Source organism: Aptenodytes patagonicus, chromosome 12, assembly GCF_965638725.1.
Source record: "Aptenodytes patagonicus chromosome 12, bAptPat1.pri.cur, whole genome shotgun sequence".
Taxonomy (NCBI): domain Eukaryota; kingdom Metazoa; phylum Chordata; class Aves; order Sphenisciformes; family Spheniscidae; genus Aptenodytes; species Aptenodytes patagonicus.
Window position 1 is genome coordinate 3,666,054 of NC_134960.1, and position 18,245 is coordinate 3,684,298.

General features: G+C 50.2%; 1 protein-coding gene and 1 long non-coding RNA gene across 6 annotated transcripts in view; one reads left to right on the plus strand and one right to left on the minus strand.

Annotated features, from left to right (window-relative positions):
- Nucleotides 1-8,808: 8,808 nt before the first annotated feature.
- On the minus strand, nt 8,809-16,931 carry LOC143165928 (uncharacterized). The gene is made up of 2 exons (XR_012996340.1): nt 16,725-16,931; nt 8,809-13,179 (listed from the first exon to the last, which is right to left on the minus strand). It is a non-coding gene; the product is annotated as an uncharacterized LOC143165928 (long non-coding RNA).
- Nucleotides 15,131-18,245, plus strand: part of JADE2 (jade family PHD finger 2) — an 84,082-nt gene continuing 80,967 nt past the window's right edge. For 3 of the 5 annotated variants that reach the window (XM_076349798.1, XM_076349801.1, XM_076349802.1), the window contains exon 1: nt 15,131-15,626. The gene's annotated coding sequence lies outside the window, so the exon portion shown is untranslated. Of the gene's footprint in view, nt 15,627-18,173; nt 18,245 lie in introns of those variants that run through there. The other 2 variants (XM_076349800.1, XM_076349799.1) reach the window with 2 other exon arrangements.

Below are 18,245 nucleotides of genomic sequence, written 5' to 3' on the forward strand. Positions count from 1 at the left end.
TGGAAAGGTAACAGGAATAAAGAGGAGAAGGCAAGAAGCTTGTAAATTATGTAAACGAAGGACTGTATGATTGTGGTGTGAATTGATGTGGTCTTGAAGGCAGCTGTTAAAACTGAAGATTGCAATAACTGATGGAAGAGAGGAGGGAGGCTTGGAGGAGAATATTTGGGGTTTTTTTATTTAAGAAAAAGGCCTTAGAGATGTTAAAAAGAGCAAGCTTGAGACATGATTCCAAAGAAATCCAGTCTGTGCATGTGGTGGATGAGACTGTGGGCCTCAGTGAGTGGGAAGATGGGATATCACCTGGGTGAGAAGGAAAGGAGGAGAAGAGGGAGGATGGCAGCGAACTGCCTCCACCTGGCTTACCGGGAGGGGATCTGAGCTGTTTTGTAGAGCTGTTTGCAGTCTTTTTGAGTTATTTGAGTATTTTTCCAGTTTATTCTTCGATTAATGGATCTTTATTTTTATCATTGCTGATTCTGGTAACTTACCCAGCGTCACAAAATGTGGGTGACTGCGGGTGGTATCCTGGCTATTCAGTCAGCCTGATTCTTCATCTGACACCAACTTCGTGCAAACAAGGTTTCTTTTGCTATTTCCAGAAGTTCATAGCAGAAAAATACTTTGAGAAAATTTTGTCTTGCGGTGGTTTATCCGTTCTAACTCTGGCCATCACTCAAAAAATGGCAGTGGTTTGTGGGAAAAAGAAAAATAATTAAAAAATATATGCTTACTTATATTTTTCCAAACCACCAGACCAGTTTACCCATTCCTGAGAAAAGACGCAATCAAGTAGCGTTTCCCTTAATGTCAGAAGGCAGAATAATGCCTAGATGAGTTTTTTTCAAAGAAGATATTTTTATATTTGTCCTGTCAAATGCAGAAGATAATCAGCTACTTCTTTCTCCTACCCCAAATATTTGCATCTAGAAATGTTAAGTAGATTTGTCTTCCTTCTTTCATTTGCTTGGCTGGAAAAAAATTCTTTTTATATTTTTTGGTTTGTTCATGTTGGAGTACAAAGACAGGGTGCAGAATAGTTGAACACGGGTGGGGAATTATATCTGTATATACAACCAGTTAGACTTGGAAAGCATCATATCCCAGTATGGTATGATGGAAAGAAGGTATGAAATCCTGGATCCAGAGACATCAGTAGCAATAATTCCTTTAGTTTTCATTTCCTTTATTAGATGTGAATAATTTCAAGAGCGAACACGGATTTCTCCAAAATAAATCACTTCTTCCGATTTGAAGAGAAACACAAAGCTGCCTTACTCTATTTTTAACTCTCAACCACACCAGTGACAACTGCATTTCTATCTGTGGAGAAACCTTCATTGCAACTTTGGCTCTGAGTTTGCTTGGGTTTCCATGAGGAGTTCCCAAACTGCGGATGGGGTGGGAGAGCGAGGAGCGGTGCTGCCAGTGTCACTCAGCTGGGGAGGATCTCCGGGAGGTGACACTCCGGATCATGTCTGGGCTCACGTGGCCAAGCTGACGCCTGCTGGGGAGGGAGCGGGTCTGTGCGCTTGAGGCATCTCCTCCTGGCAGCTCTCGCCAAGGCAGCTGTGCAGGCAGGAGCTCTCCCAAGGCTTTGCAGACGTCTCCGTGTACGTACACCCGTGTGCTGTGACAGCCGTTGTTTCCACTGAACAGATGGCTGGAGGTGGAGCGATGATGATGATGAAGGTGAAGTGATGCAGCCTCGGATTCTGGTACATGCTATAAGGTGGCAAGTCAAGCCCCAGATCCACAGGAAGACTATCTGCTGAGAAATACGGCCCCAGACGAGCCCTGCGGCTGGTCTGTACTTTGGACTCGGATGACACACGAGGACGGGCATCTCCAGCAGCCCTCGATTCACAGACTCCTCACCCTGCTCTCCCAGCGATGATAGCGCATTTGCATAAGAAGCAACTGAGTAATACCTGCCTCTGCAGACATCAAATGCTGCAAGTATTTTGTGGTAAACCTGTTGCTGCTCTGGGCAGGGAGGATGCACTTTACTCCGAAAGCAGAGGATGAAAGCCTTTGTGGCAACGGCTGTGCTTTGAAAGCGACTGAGCCCAATCGTCTGCACAAGCAACTGTTTTATTATCAGAATAACTGATCTCCCAAAGTATTTAACGCCACTGCCTGCAAGAAACGGAGCCAGCGCACACTGCAGCCTTGCAGCCTTTTGCTAGTGCTGCTGAGTATCTGAATCTTGCTCCAGCAATATATTGCTGTTAATTGCGATAAAATAGTGGATTTAAGGGATTCACTTGTTTAGGTTCCTTGTTCAAGAGGGCTCAGGTTGGTATGCAGTGAAAATGACCACCATTAGAAGGCTAGCCTGTATCTACGTGACCTGAAATGGCTGTATTTCCCCAATTCCTAAGCTACAGGTGTGCAGGGACACAGACCTGTGGTTGTCATCACAGAACTGAGCCTAAGAATAAACTAGATTTGCACCTTGAATATCTGTTTGTAGGCGAGATCATTACTTGAGAGCCAGGCAGTGGATACAGCTGGTGGACAGACTGTGAACCTGGGTGCTGGGTTATTCCTGACTTTGGCCTTGGCCACTTCTATCACTGGAGCAAAACTTTGTGTGCTTCTGTTTTCTTACATGGAGATAAGGATACTGGTCCCTGGATTAAAAGTGTTAAGGAGCCACATTTATGATTATAATTATTATTTTACAGGCTGAACAGTGTGCAGAAGCTGGCAGTGCTGCTGCTGAGCTTCCTCAAGGAGCGTGCGCATTCACAAAAGGGAAGAAGAAACTGCACAGGAGGATTTGCTCACATATAAGATGAGGAAACTGATTATCTGTGAAACAGCCAACAGTTTTTATTTACTGTGAAAAACTGAATCTTGCTCTCAATTTCCCATCAAGAGAAAATGCAGGCATTTGGTTAAAATGGTGACTTAATGCTCCAGAGGTTTAATTACCACCACTCTATAATCAGAATCAACACAGAGTGCAGTCTGCAGCTCCCAACTTCAACAAGAAATGCAGCTCCCCACAAAGCAGTCAATAAAAGGAAGATGTACAGCATGTGCTCAGATTTTGTGGTCCTTCCCATAACTGAACTTGCAAATCTGCTATTGCTAATAGTTTTCTTTCAAAACTCAGGCTCTCCCTTAGCTATTATCAAAGTCCATAGCTCCTTATTACTACATTTTAATTTCTGTGTATAGTATCTATATACATATACGTGGTACTGAATTAAGGGAGTTCACGGTGGAAACTAAATTTCCAATTTTTTTTTTCCTGTATCAACAGAAAGCACTGGTCTGAACTAGTCTCAATAGCGGCAATTATTGAAACTTTGTAAGGGCCTTGGTTGGAAAAAGTGTCAAGAAGGCAGATATGTTTGCTGGACTGTGGCTGATGTGATCTCTGGCACGGGCCTCCGCTCCGTGGGATGAATGATCGATGCTCCTCCGTTGCAGTTCCTGGCGCTTTTCTTCTTTAAAGACTTTAGGACTTGCAGATCAGACAGGGGGCCAGCCTGGGCCTTACTTGGTACTGTTTTCCCTCTGCAAGTTAAGATTTCTTCTCCGGTGCATTTTCTGAATGAGGTCATCTGGCTGTGCCAACTGTTGTCGACCCCTGTGAAAATTGCACATGCTCTGCATTTTACCCATTACTTTGCGAGTCGGGTTTTTAGTGAGCGAAGCCTTTACCTGTATTGCAGCCGCGCTCCTGCTGGCGCTAAGGTAGCTATATCCAAGCAAACCTGGCCAGCACAGGTACTGCTAGCGATGCAGCTGCGGTCCTCTGCCTTCTGCTGGGGGTCGAGCCCTGGCTTTACATCAGGGGATGCTCCCGAGCCAGAGCTCTTTCTGCAGGAGCTGCAGTAGCAACCACAGAAGTTGCTCTCAAAAAAAAAAAAACCCAAAACCAAACCAACTTTGCTATGGTTTCTGCTCTCTCTCTAAGCAAGGGTTAATTTTTCTCATCACCAGCCCCTTATAAAAAGCAGCACGTTGTGTATCCTGCCCCTACTGACTTGTGGAAATAAGAGATACCCTATTAACAATCCTTGTCCAAACAAACCATTGGCCTGGTTAGTGCCAGCACTTTCCACCCAGCACTAGTATTTGTTTTTCCATGCTCTTAATCTTATAAATTGAATCGAGTCTGATAAAAGTGACTTCCTGAATATTGCATAACAGTTTGTCTGTCAGGATGGAAGACAAACAAACCTGACCTTGAACTTGGAAAGTTTCCTCCCAGCAGGTAGGAGCTTCCAAAAGTCTGCGCTGATCTGGGAAATGCTGGAGGGGGCTCCTGGTCTGCTCGCTGCCCTGGGACAGCAGCGAGGCTTCCCTGGCAGCCACCCTCTCCCCCAAAAAAGCTTTGGAAAATGCTTTGGATCCTCCTCTGGGGACCGGAGAATTCCCCGGAAAGAGCTGCAGCAGGAAGACAGCAGCATGTTCTTGCTCCAAAAAGGAGGCAGAGGAGAAATCCTGTCTATATCTGGCATAGTTTAGCCTCCAGGGATTAATTAAAGGCTTTTTCAGTTTTTCTTTCAAACCTCACAACGTTCATCTCCACCTCACTGAGTAGGGAAAGGGGAGAGGCATTTTCTCTGGTGAATCACCAGGCTGTTTCAATTTTCAGTTTTACATCGCAGTAATATTTTTTTCCTAAGGGAACACCACAGGAAGGGCAAACTTTGGCTTCTCACCACTGGAGTATTATGTCATTAATGTGAGCTGGAAATCTGAGTGGCGGGTGAAACAAATATTCTGTGAATTTAGCAATCCCCCCTTTCCTTGGTGCTTCTGTTCCCTCTTCCCTGCCCACGGGTAAGGCAGGTGAAGTGACAGTGAAGTAACTGCTGGCAGCGCTGGGACTGGAGCCCTGGAGACTAATGGAGCTCTGGGGCAGCAAAATCCTTTCTTCTATGACTCAGGCTTATGGTGATGGATGCAGTGGGGGGGGAAAGGAGCCACTCAGCTCCCTGGGGATCCATGTGATACACGTGTGGGGTCTTTCACGCAGGTTTCCCAGTGCTAGAAAAGCACATGTGAGGAGTCTGGGTTTTGGGCAGCATCCTGAAGAAGTGCCACAGCTCCTGGCTCACCCTGCCCTGAGTGTGTGTGTGGTGCCCCGTCCATCGGGCCCCACAGACCCTCTGGCTGCAGTGTTTATTTTCTGACCCCATTACCTATTCCAGTTTGGATTTCAGCTGCTTAGACTTGATTATTTTAAACCCCCTCTATCTGATTATCAGTGGCACAGCCAGGCCAGATATGAAGCTTCCTGGGGGATCTCCGGCAGCATTGCAGAAGGATAATTTGCCTCATTTATGCTCCTGGAGGGGGTTGGTCAGCAGAGAGTGGGGGAAGAGTTATGGGGATGGTACAAGACTGGGGGAAAGCAGCTCCCCTTGCACCCCCTGTACTGCAGCCTCACAAATCTGAGAAACTTTGCTGCGTGATTGATTACCTTGCTGCCCCAGGCGTGCAGGGAGATGCGTGCTGGCAGGTGCCCACCACCCCAAGGAGGTATTGGTGATGGGCGCCATGGCACACGCTAACCCGCATCGGCACGGGAGGATGCTTCTGGAAGCAGAGCAGAGCGTGGCTGCCCTGGCTGGTGCCGAGCAGCGCAGCGACACGCCGGCGTGGCAGGGTGCAGCAGATTGGTACCAAAGCTGGGCAGCCCTGTGCAACCTTCCCAGAGCTACCTTGCTCTTGCTTTTCAGTTTTTCTATTGTTATCCTAAAGCTCTCCTCCTCCTCCCCCCAGCAGGATGGAGAAACCTCCAGCTGGCCTAGGAGGCTTATCAGCTCTGTCTGGCTGCGTGTTAACAGTCTATTTGCATAAGTACCTGTCCCTGTCATATGCCGTTTGCCTTTGTGACTCGCTGTATTTGTTTATTTTTCCTCCAGCAGCCAGGCTTGCAACGTGCTGCTCCCTGAGGTATGCCAGGGCAGATGCCACCACCCCCTGGGGCACCATGCGATGCCGTGCACACCCTCCCTGGCTCACCCGCTCCTTCTGCCCTGCGCGACCAGCTTGGGAATGAAACGTGTAACTCACTGGGTCCTGTTTTCTCCTGGCTGTCAAGATAAAATTAAACTGAACCCCCTCCCCCCCCCTTTCACACCTCGGCAGCTGTCCCTGTGCCATGGCTGGGGAGAGCGAGGCTTCCCCTGGGACCGCAGTCCCAGCTCGCGTTGCAGGGAAGGGTGATGCATCTGGGTCGATGGCTGCGTGGTGGGTAATGCGCTGTCTCCTCCCTGCTGTTAGGTGGGCATGAGTTGAGATCCCTAAAGCCCTTTCTGAACGCAGGTCTCGGCTCCAAAGGCAGAGGCGGCGTAGCCTGCCAGACCGACTCTTTGGGATTTGCTGTGCTAAAGCAAGCATCGCTACAGCTCTGCTCCAAGTGTTGGTCATGACCGTGGAGTCACCTCCTCAGGTAGGAGCCAAGCGGTCTTGTTTCTGCTCATTAGCTCCGAGAGGTTTTTCCATCCATAATAAGAAAGTCATTAATGTTAAACTTCCGCTGCCAGGTATGATTGATTTGAAGACTATAACCACTATAAAAGGGGTATGCGTTGCATATACAATGTGTTAAAGTCCTGGCATGCAGGAGTTGTTGCTTCGATGGTTGTCTATCATCCGTGGAGCTCACCAGAAAACGGCTCGGATGAATGTGGGGCTGCTCAGCAACCCGGCAGTACTCATCAAGAGTGGCCTATTGTAAAAGGGTTAATGTCAGTTCAAATAAATAGCTGCTATGTCCTCTGCGGAGGGGCTGTAATCCTATCCTACAAGATGATGGAGCCTCTCTCGTTGCTGTGTTATTTTACAAATATGGTGTACAACCTTGAGGTCCTCCGTGCTCGCGGGAGAGCGATGCTCAGTGTGGGATCCCCTCTGCAAGGAGCTACCAGTACTGAAAGTATTTTCTTCTGAATGTGGCCCAGAAGGTTGTCCTGCTGGTGTGTTGTACTTTCCCTCCATGGCTGATGAGCCAGTGAATCAGCTGTCCCGTCCATTCATCCATCCAGCCACTTCTTGTACGTAAGTTATTTTAGACGCATTTCTGGCATTCATCATATCATTCATCATATAAGGTGCTTCTGACAACATACCAGTTGAGCCGTGCCAGATGTGCGTTGCTCCTCTGACCGGGAGAGCGGATGGAGGAAGTTGGGTGAGAAAAACGAGGGATTTGGCTCGGCTCAGCACATCCAGTCTCAGTTTTGACTGTGCTGCCCAGGGTGGGATGTTATGGGGCAGACTGAAGCATGCTCTGCAATGGAGAGAGATGAGCGAGCGTGGAAGGGCAGATAACCGGCGATTTGGTATGAATATGATTGCTGAAGAGGATCAGTGGACTGGATTGTCCAAAGAAAAATGCAGTGGGTAGCAGAGGGAGAAAACAGAGGGAGGAAGAAGCAGACAATACGCCACACGAGCTATCCAAGAAATGGCTAAAAGAGGAGCAGAACCAGGCAAGGAGGAATTCATGAAGCCAGGAGAGGGCTGCAGGAATCTCATTCCTTCCTTTAGAAGAACAGTGCCCGAGCTTTCAGCTAGGGCTGCTCTTGGAGGCATTTGAGGGTGGTGAACCCACTCTGGCTTCCACAGTTGACCAGAAAAGTGTCTGATTTGTGACCAAAATTCAAATGCCCTTATTTTCCCACCCTGGCATGGATGACTGCATGCCCATGGACTGTGGGGTGGCCATTCTGGCTTTATAGACACAACGAAATAAACATTATGGCTGCAGCTTTCTTGAATTTACAGGCAGACTTTGCTCCTAACTACATAGCCTAAAAATGATTTGAAAATTACTCCCATAAAATGTGGATTATCTGGCTATGTCAAACCAGAATAACTGAAATGAAATTAGCAGGATTATTCCACAGGCGTTTGGTGCAGCGGGTCCTCCTCCACTCCTCCCCTGCATGCCGTGCTGAGCGTCGCACCTCCAGCAATCGCACTTCAGCGGCAACGGAGAAGCAGCTCACGTGGCGGGTCCCGGTTGTGTGGGAGCGGTGTTTTCCAGTCTTGGCAATGCCAGCAAACGGACCTGCGGTGCAAAAAGCGCATGGGATGGGACCCGGCTGCCTACGTGGCAAGCAGCTTGCTCAGCAAAGCGCTCTGTGGATCTGCGTGAATGGCAGCATGAGCCTCATTTTAGTCCCGTTCTAACAGGAGATGAAAAGACTAAATCAACGTCCTCAAATTTCAGAGGAGCAGAAGGTGGAGATCTTGGATCCAAAATCTTATTTGCTGTCCCTCTCTCATAGCCCTTTGTACCTTATGCTAATAAATAGTGCTGCACATGCACAACTTGATCCAGATTCTGAAGAAATCAATAGGAACTGCCAGGTGCTCCGGCCTCTGAAAATCAGATCATGCACTTATGTGACTAAATGTGGCTTTAAGAGCCAGCTTTCAGGAACCCTTTTTTAAAAGCTGGTATTCGAGCATATTGTATTGGGTCCTGGCTATAATCGGACCTGATGAATTTTCTTGAAATAAATATTGTGTGAAGTACCTCAAGAAATCCCTCACTTCCCATCTTTATCTCTTTTCCTCAAACGCATTAGCAGCTGATTTGTCCTGCTGGCTACTCTTAGGTCTTTCTGAACCGTTGTCACCAGTCCCACGTGCCTCCCTCGCTCCTCGTTGCATCCAGGCCGAGTTTGCTGCTTGGGAATATTGCTCAGGCGATGGCGTGTCCGTGTCAGCCCCCCTATGGTTAAAACCAACCCTGTAAGCAAACCCTCATTTTATTTATGACTTTCGGATGAGATAATGGTTTTCCACTTTGAAAAGAAAGCTCTCTACTTCAACATTTATTTTCTATAAATGCCTTGGCATTTATATTGCAACAGGAGACTATTCAGTGACATTATCTGATAAATATCATGTTATACAGCTGCAATTTACAATACATGTATTTTTAACAGTGCTTCTAAGCTAAATTAAATGCTTCTAAAATACGGTACTTACGGAAAACAAATGTCTGTTCTAGCAATTTTGTTTTTCAGGGTACACTATTTTTTTAAAATCAGATACCATCTTTATCCTGTCAGGCAGTAAATTATGCACTTGCACTTTCATAAACTCTCCCCTTGGGAACTTAGTCAATGAAATGGAAATGTCTTTTTCACACCCTCCAACTCCAAAGAAATACAGGGAAATAGCCAATTCGGTTATAAACTGAATGTCTAGAGGGAATCCATATAAAATGTGGATTAATGCAGTCTTGATGCATGTATTGTTTAGCATATGTACCGTTCACTCAAATGGCGCATTGAATTGTGACTTGGATCCTTAATGTCTCTTTTTTTTTTTTAATTGGGAGGGTAATTGCATGTTCTGTGGTGGGATCTGCAGGTAGGAAGACACCCGCTGGCACCTGGCTGTTAACCTCCCTCCCGAGCCAGGGCAGCTGGAGGAGGAGGAGGAAAGCTCTGCTTGGCCACCTCAGGGGAGTAAAACATGACTGCTTTTACACCTAGGCGGATCCTTCCCCGGGTTGCGGGGTGGGAATGGGCAGGACAAGGGCTTGCAATGACATGTCCTGCCTTTGGGATGGCCCTTCACGAGGGAGAGAAGAGGTACTTCGGCAGTTGGACTAGATGATCCTTGTAGGTCCCTTCCAACTGAACTATTCTAAATCATCTAAATCTACTACTATTTTCTCCGTCCATCACCCAGAACTACAGACTTTGCCCATAGCAGTCAAAGACCTTCACGCTGAAACTCTGCGTGGTCTGAGGAGCTGTTATCCTGTCACCGCATCGAACATGGAAAAGTTTGAAATGCCAACAAAACGGGAGCACAGGAATGAGAGTGGGGAAGTGTGTTGCAGGGGAGTCTGCTGTGATGCCCAAGGATCCATCCAAAGCGTGAGGAGCTACCGCAGGTCTCCTGTCACAGGAGCAGCACTGAACCTGTTCATCTGACCACTGATGGTCCTTATTTCCCCAAATCTACCCTTGAGGGCCCTTTGAAAGCCCCAGTTCTTGCAGTCTGGGGACTGGATGAAATGTGTCGTGTTAGATGTGCTTTGTAATAGAAATGAACTTACAGAAAACAGAGAAACTAACAACAACAACAAAAGGAATCTTGAAATTTGGCAGAAAAAAATTGGTGCAGAAAGCCCACAAGAACGTGAGCATCTTTGCACAAAACCACTTACGGATGCATTCCTTAAAGTTAATCCCTTCAGACAGAGGCAGGCTGCCATTTCTTTGAAAGATATTAAAGCAGCTGTTGCTAGAACATAGAGAATTTTTGAGCTATCTGTCAAGGGATGGACATTTGTAATGCTATGTCTATTTTTTTTGTTTACAGTTTATTTTGATACCAAATTTCTAGCTGCTGAAGGTAATTGAGACTGCAAACAAAATCTCACTATCCACTGATCTGCCAAATCAAATTTTCTTCTCCTGTAAGTATAGTATTTTTTTCCTTAGCTTCAGAGAGGAAAAGAATTATGCAGAATGAATGAGAAAGAAAAGGGATTAGTTTATATGATGACGATAGCAGCCATCTCTCCCTTGATCTTTCTGTAGTAGTTTGTTCTCGAAGATGGGAGTGATTATTGTAATTTAGAACAGAGCTTGTTCTTTTTCCTTCTACTGCATCTGCTTACTACTTTCCAAATTAACACATATTTTAATAAAACCTAAATATCCTGGTTATAGCTGGGATATTGGACAACCCTATCTGGGATACGGGTGCAGCAAGATTTTCATCATCTTTGTGTTCTCCTCCTGGAATGGCTGTGTACAGCTCTGGTCCTTGGTAGAAATTAAAGTAGCCATGAGGCTATTTTGATGACTTCTGGTTACCAAAGGCCTCAGAAGAGGGTCTCTAAGGCAGTAAATGAGCAGCCATGTGTCTCCTGTGCTGTTTTCAAGTTGTGTGGTGCTTGTGAGGATCTCCACAGGCTCTCTGTCATCGGAGCATCTCCTGGCCCTGTGGTGGTCCTCCAGCACCCGGCTTCAGGGCCGGGCGGGTATCACTGCCGGAACAGGCTGAGGGACTGAGCTTTCCTCGTGGTTTCTCACTAGCTAACGTTACTAAATTGATTGTTTCTGAGGGTCTTCAAAATGACATTGAATTTTCATTATATTTGGGGAACACTCGCACTCCCTTGGACCTGTTCTATCCGCGTGTCTGGTGCTAACGTACTACAGTAATCAAATTTGCCAACAAGGCCACTGGGTTTTCTTCTTCCTCTCCCGTGAGATCTGTCTGCACCGAGATTTTTCCACTGGTCTCAAGTCCTGTTGAGAAGTTTTGTTCAACCGAAGTGTTGGGAGACAAACTATTTTGCGTGCTGCTTCTCCTGAAGGTGTTTTAACAGTTTTGTAATCGTAGCTCTACGCTGAGCCAATTCACCGCTAAAATCAACGTGTCCACACCTCGTCATGACAGCACCACGCTCCCCTAAAGCGTGGTAGCGGCCCTGAGGCACGGGCAGCGGTAGCAGCAGCTCTGCGGCACTTTGGGGGACTCGCGTTTAGTGACGGGATCTAACTCTGCAGAACTTGCATAAAGCTCACAAAGACTCCGTCCTTCACTTAAAAACATCTGTTAATTCTACTTATGTGCTCGTCGTCGAAATGTTGCCTATGTTTTTCTTGTAGGTATGCAAAAATAAGCACCGGTGCATGAAGAGGAAAGGAAAATGTTGCTGGCTTCTTCCCTGGAGATTGTATTTCTTACTTGTTGCATAACTGCTTATTTTAGCATCAGTCAGCCGAGCCTTTGTTGTGTAGACGATTCTGTCCTTTTAGAGGATTTGTGCAGTATTTCTTCCAAAATGTTTTTTTGTTTTTATTATTAGATTTATTTCTTCTCTTAGCAAATGCCAGCTGACAACACCCTGTCAGAGCTCTTCATAAGTGTTACATAAATGTCATACTATGTAAACTGAGTATCATATATATCATATACATGACCTTTCTGTAGAACCATCCATCAGGTGTTATCTCTGTGTATTTTATATGTATGTGTTGCATAGGCATTTGTATGCAAGTTTTGTTTAAGTGTGCATATATGGTAGCCAAAAATCTGTTAAGCATGCGATCGCTACTGCCCAGGAAAGTACTCAAAATGCAGAAATGTCCAAATTCTTGTTGCCAGTGCAACTTAATCTACGCCCTTTTGTTGAAGCAGACCAAGATTTTAATTGCATGTTCAGACGCTATTTTTCTTCTGCATCGCTACGGCGTGCAGTGCATGAGATGGTCAGCGAGGGGCTCGGCAACGCTGGCTTGTTCCTATTGTTCAGCACATATCCTAGGCCTTAGCTCAGCACATTATTCACATATCTGACCACTTTTGGATTTTGCAGCAATAGAAAATACAGCTGCAATATTCCTGTTTGCAGTTTTCAAAGCAGAACTATCTTCTGGATAGTAAAAATGCACTCGGGTTGAGTCTAGGGATGCTTCGGACCCGCTGTGCGCAACCCATCTGCACCGAGGAACTGATCTGCGTACCTGGATTTTGACATGCTGTGACCTCCTTTAGAGGTGCTGTCCAGAAATCCTGGAGGAATGGCCAGAAGGGTCGTAAGGCTGTAGCGTGCTGTACAGGACCGGAGCAGGGATGTCGGCGGGTTCCTCTGACGACAGAATTAATTTCCTCATGGCTTTTTCTACGGTACTTTCCACTACGCTGCATCAGTGCTTCAGCACCTTCATTAATCCTCCTCAAACACCCGTTGTGAAGATGGGCCAGGGTGACACATGGATGGATTAAGGTCAGTTTTGACTAATTCAGGGTACTCCATCCGAGAAGCGTAATGTCTGCTTTTTCAGAGCATTTAACGTGATACAGCACTTCATACATGCAAGCACAGCACCCGCTGCTTCCAGCTGTACTAAGATGGATGTCAGCAATTCAGGCTAAAGGTTTCAAGCCACACACCTGCAATGTGGGCAATACAACTGTCAGCACCCAAAAGTTTGGTTTAATGACTTTGTTAGCGTTGCAAAGCCTGCGGCAAGGGCAAGGAGAGAATCCTGGTCTTTTGGGAGAGTTCTGTCTTGTCCTCGCTGTCGGACTGTGTCTACGTCTTGCAGCCCTTGCTTTGTTCTGTGGGCAGTTTTTGGTTCTGCAGGTAAGATGAGGATCTGGCCAAAATTTGTTTCGGTTTTGACTTACGGAGCGGGTCTGTGGCATGCAGGTGTCCTATGGAAAACAGATTGTGACAATGTAATTAAAAACTGCATTAGAATATGTGTGTGCAAGAAAGTCTCCATAAACTGGTACAGAATGCTTCACTTTGGACACTTCCGATGTTCTGACCAGGTAACACAGTGACCTTCAAAATATCCCCTAACGCAGCCTGTGCACGTGGATGGGGTGGGATCCATAGGGGAAGCCCTGGCAGCAAATGTCGCTGGGTGCCGGAGCAGTGGGCCCAGCGTCCTCTGGGGTACCTGGGGCTGGTGGGGACTGACAAAGGGGCCGTGCTCATGAGTCCCACCACTCTTGTACTACCAGGAAAGGCTTTTTTAACTAGAGGCTGAAGTTTTCCATTCTCTGGGGGGCTGCTCAGTGGGCTTTGAGCAGAGGTGCCTCAAGAGCAGCATCTTGAGGGACTTCAGCAGCCAGAATCAGGCATGTTTTTGCTGTGTGTGTTGTGAGCTGCTGCTCTTCCAAGCCCACTAACATGACTAATTTAGATAAACCCACCCAAAAGCCAATAAAAGGCTGCCTCGTGCCAAATTTCAAGACTCTATTTTCAGAGTTACAGTCCTAAAAACAAAAAACCTCAACAAGCCCGAGAATGGTCAAAGCAATGCTCCTCTTCTCCTCCTCTGCGTTCATCCTTGGAAGAGCCCAAGGACTTGGCGTGTTTGGAAAATGTCCAGCACGGGCTGCCAAGGCAGGAAGGTGCAGCCGAATTCATTCAAGTCTGGCAAATTATGAGGAGCCAGAACAGGGCTGTACAGGGGGGAGCATCTGACTACCTTAGTTGTGGTGACACTAGCTGCGGTCCCAATGGTTTTTAACAACCAGTAACTGGCGGTTTTGGAGCTGACCAGCTTAACCAATTTAAGAGACGATGGCAGATTGTGATTTAAAGACTGTCTTTAACCTGAATTTTAATCTTCTGCAGCAGCGGTTTAAAACAGTGCAAGACAACTTCTGCAGTTTGTTTTACTGTAGGCCCTCCAGGAGTTTGGAAAGATGTACGTTGTCTAGACCGCTCCATCCGATGCTTATTATTTTAATTTAAGAAAGCGTTTTTATCTCGACGGCCGTGCTGTTGCTGTTTTTAATCCTGGGGAAACAGCTGGCAATAGGCAGCCCCGAGCCGCGCAGAGCCCAAGGCATCCATTTGGGGAGCACACGGTGGGGTCACCCCGGGGGCGGCCAGGAGCCGCATCTCTCCGCGGAAAACTCTGCGAAGTTTGGGGAGGGGACGACGGGGGCACCCCCTCACCCCCCGCCCGGGGCTTTGCTGCTGCAGCCGCATCTCCAGCCCAGCCGCTACTCGCCCCTCCGCGGGCGCTGCGCGCCTCCGGAACGGCCGCGTGTGCCGGCGCGGCCCGCGCAGCCCTGCCCGCGGAGCAGCGCGGAGGCACCGCGGCCCTCCCCGGCCATTCCCACGCCGGCGGCCCGCCCCGCGGCCGCGGAAGTTTGCTACGCGGGGGGGGGGGGAAGCGGCTCCGCACCGCGGCCCCCGCCCGCTCCGCGATGGGCAAGAACCGTCTTTTTGACGCAGGAGAAATGGCAAATTTTAAGTACGTCATTAATATGGCGCCAAAAGGTTGTGGTTTTTTTTTTTTTTTTTTAAAGTATAAGCTTATTTTTTTTTTTTTTTTTAAGGTTGCAGCGGCGGCCCCGTGTACGCCTGTGCGCAGCGCGGAGAGGGGGAGCGGAGTGGGGCGGGGGGGGGGGGAGAGGAGGGAAAGAGCGTGAGTGTGTGTGTGTGTGTGTGTGTGTGTGCGTGTGCGTGTGCAGGGCCAGCGGAGCCGGCGGGACGCCTGCGGGGCGAGCGGGCTCCGGGCGTGCGGCGCTGGGGCTCCGGGCAGCGCCATGGGGCCCCGGCGGCCGGCGGGGGGGTGAGGAGCGGGGCGGGCGGGCGGGCGGGCGGCGGCACGGCCCGGGATGGGACCCGCGCTGGCCGCACCTGGCCCTGCCGCTGCGCCTCGGGAAGGAAGAAGGCGCAGGAGGGAAAGAAATTGAAGATTTGGGGCGGCCGAGAGGGGGGAGGCGGTGGCGGTGGTGGCGGTGGTGGTGGAAGCGTCGCCACCATTATCCGTCCCCGCTCCGAAAGTCGCTTCCCCGCCTCCCTGCCGGAGCCCGAGCGGCGGCGGGGCGGGCGGCGGGGCGAGGAGAGCCTGAGGAAGTGCGGGGTAAAAAAGAAAGAGAAACAGGCGGGCAGGGCTCGCCCGGCCGCCGCGGAGCGGCCATCTCGGCTGGGAGCGGGGCCGCATCCATGGAGTTACCGGGCGGCCGCTCCTGAGGAGGGCCCGGCCGGCGCGGCCCCGGCAATGACACCGGATTGAGCCGGCGAGGGGGCTCTCCCGGCCGGGGACTGCGGGAGCATCCCCCGCCCCCCGCCTCCTCCCCGCCCGTAACCCGAGAGACAGGCTCAACTCTTGGAGGACACTCTCCTGGCAAAGGTAAAGGCTCGGCGGGGCTGGCGTCGGGAACGGGCTTATTTTGCAGCGGATGGTTATTTTGCAGCTCCCCCTGCTTTGCTTGTATTTTTTTTTTTTTTTAATTTATTTTTTTTCCCCCTCCCTCCCCCCGGCTGCGAGGCGGGGGATGTGCAGCATTTCCAGGGGTGGATTGCGCATGTTGGTCACTCTTGTTTTAAAGTGTACGAGGGAGGCGGCGGGAATGTAAACAAGAACTTTTAAAGGCTCGGCTCGCAGCTTCGCCCTTTTATTTTCCAAATTAATGACTGCGGCAGAGGCTGCCCCGCGCCCTGCCCGCCTGGGGGAGGGGGCGCGCACCGCGGCTCCGCGGGGCGGTGTGCGGCACCGGGGGGCTCCGGGGCTCGGCGGCCGGGCAGCGCTGCCGCCGGGCCGGCTTTGGGGCCGGGGAGCGACGGGCCCGCGGGCGCGGAGCGCTGCGCGGGGCCGGGATGGCGGTGCCCGGGGGCGTGGCGGCTGCCGGCTCCCGCCTGCCCTCCCTTCCCTCCCTCCCCACCGCTCCCGGCCGCCGCGCCTCGGGGCTTTCCCCGCCGCCTTCCCCCGCCGCACCGCGCCGCTGGGTCCCCGGGCTGCCGGGCCCGGGAGGCGGCCGCCGCCCCCCGCTTCCCCCCCGCCCCGCATCGCCCGGGCCCGAAAACATCCCCCGTCCCCTCCGCGCCCGTGGCCCTGCCGGGGGTCCCGCGGGGCGGCTCCCCCCTCCCCGCCGAGCCGGCCACCTGCCCCCTCCCCCGGGCTCCCTCCCTCATCCCTCCGGGGGAAGCCAGCGGCGGCCGCACCGCTCCTGCCCGCCCCCCCCCCCGCCTCCTGCCCCTTCCCCACCTGCCGAGCGGGGCAGCCGCTTCGCTTTTAGGATGCGGGGCTTGCAGCGGGGCTGGGAGCGCCTTACCTGCCGCCCTGCCCCCGCCGCCCCCCGGCTGCCCCGCTCCTGGGGATGGAGGCAGCGACCTGGAAGTTGGGAAGCGCTGCAAAGGCAGGGGGGCTGCTGAACTGTCAAGCTCGGGTGCAGTTAGGGGGAACCCCCCCCCCATCTCTCTCTCTCTCTCTCTCTCTCTCTCTCCATACCTGTGCATCCTGAGCGCTTTTTGAGTGGGAAGGGAAGGATGGCATTCACAGGGAAAATTCCCAGCTCCTTCTCTCAGCACCCACAGTGAAAATTGTTTACTTACGGGTCTGAGCCTAGACCCTCCTACCGCTGGGACATTTCTAAGAGGGGATTTTGCTTGGGAAAAAAAAAAAATCAATGATCTCAGCCTTTCTCCCAGGGGTAAGGAGCCCGGCTCTTAGGAATGGTGTTTGACCTTTAAGCATTTATTGGCTACTGAGGTTAAAATAAGCTTGAGATAGAAGTAAAAATAGCTTGCAGAAAGGTTAAATCAAAGGTTAAATTTGTTTTTCCTAGGAAAATTGAGGCTGATGTCCAAAAATGAAGGCTTGGAGCAAAGGATGGGAGGGTACACGTTAGGTCTGTAGGCAGGGAGACGCAATTCATTTGAAGTATTGGTGGCTGCCGGTAGTGTTTGACGCCAAGTTCTGAAAGTTGGTGGACGGGTGGTCCTCAAACTAAGGTATTTTAAATAAGGTCTGGTCTTTCTCTGGGTATTTGGTACAAAGTTTGGAGTGCCCATAGCTCCTGTTGATTTTCCTCTTGAGTTGCGGATGCTCAGAGACCTGCAGGATGGGGCAGCCGACTGCGGGCTAAGAGCCGTGCCCTGTCTCCCTGCCCTTGCCCTGCGTCCCTGCCTGCTCCCTCCCGCCCGAAGGCAGGGGTGGCCCCGAGTGCCCGCAGTAACCTTTCTGATTACCTGTGCTCTTGTCTGGGCTTGCTGAAGAAAAAACGGATAATTAGAGGGTAACAAGTCAGAAGAGGCAAGCAAAGTTATAAATGCGAGTAGTAAAGGAAACAAATCCCCTTGTAGATGTGGAAAAAGGCAAAGCACAGGAAGTAAACGAGGGCTTGTTTTGTTTTAAATTTAAATGAGATTAAATTTTGCCCCGGGGGACCAAGGCAGCAAGCAGAGTTGCTGTGGAGGAGAGGAGGAATGGCTCTCTCTTCACCTGGGCAGTTGAGTTTTTGCTGAAGACGTTGGAGCCGACAGCAGGCTGTGGAGGAGGCGAAGGGGCAGACGAGCCCCGGCTGGCAGGGGCAGGCTCCCGCTGCCCAGAAAATGAGTGTTCCTGGGTACCAGGACCGTAGCTTTCTGGATTTACGCTTTGCAGGGTTTACCAGGGAGGTTAAGAAAAGAGCAGCGCGGCTTCCCCTGAGATGTAAGGGCTGTGCACCAAGATTTGCTGACGGTCTGTTGGCACAGCCGACGCGCATCCTTCGGTCGAAAAGTTTGTTCTTCTGTTATTGTGAAATTGGGGCTGTGCCTGCGTCGGGGGGTGCTGCTGCTCTCCCAGAGCCTCCTATAGCAGCGCTTGACTCCAGAATTGTTAATGAGAAAAGGCAATCCGATGAGGACAACCCTCCCACGGTATAAAAGCTGGGACCTTCCAGCCCTCCACCCTTCTTATACTTTCTAACAACCTGCTGGTATTCCTAGACAGAGCAAAGAAATAGTTAACGCAGAGGGGAAGCATTGG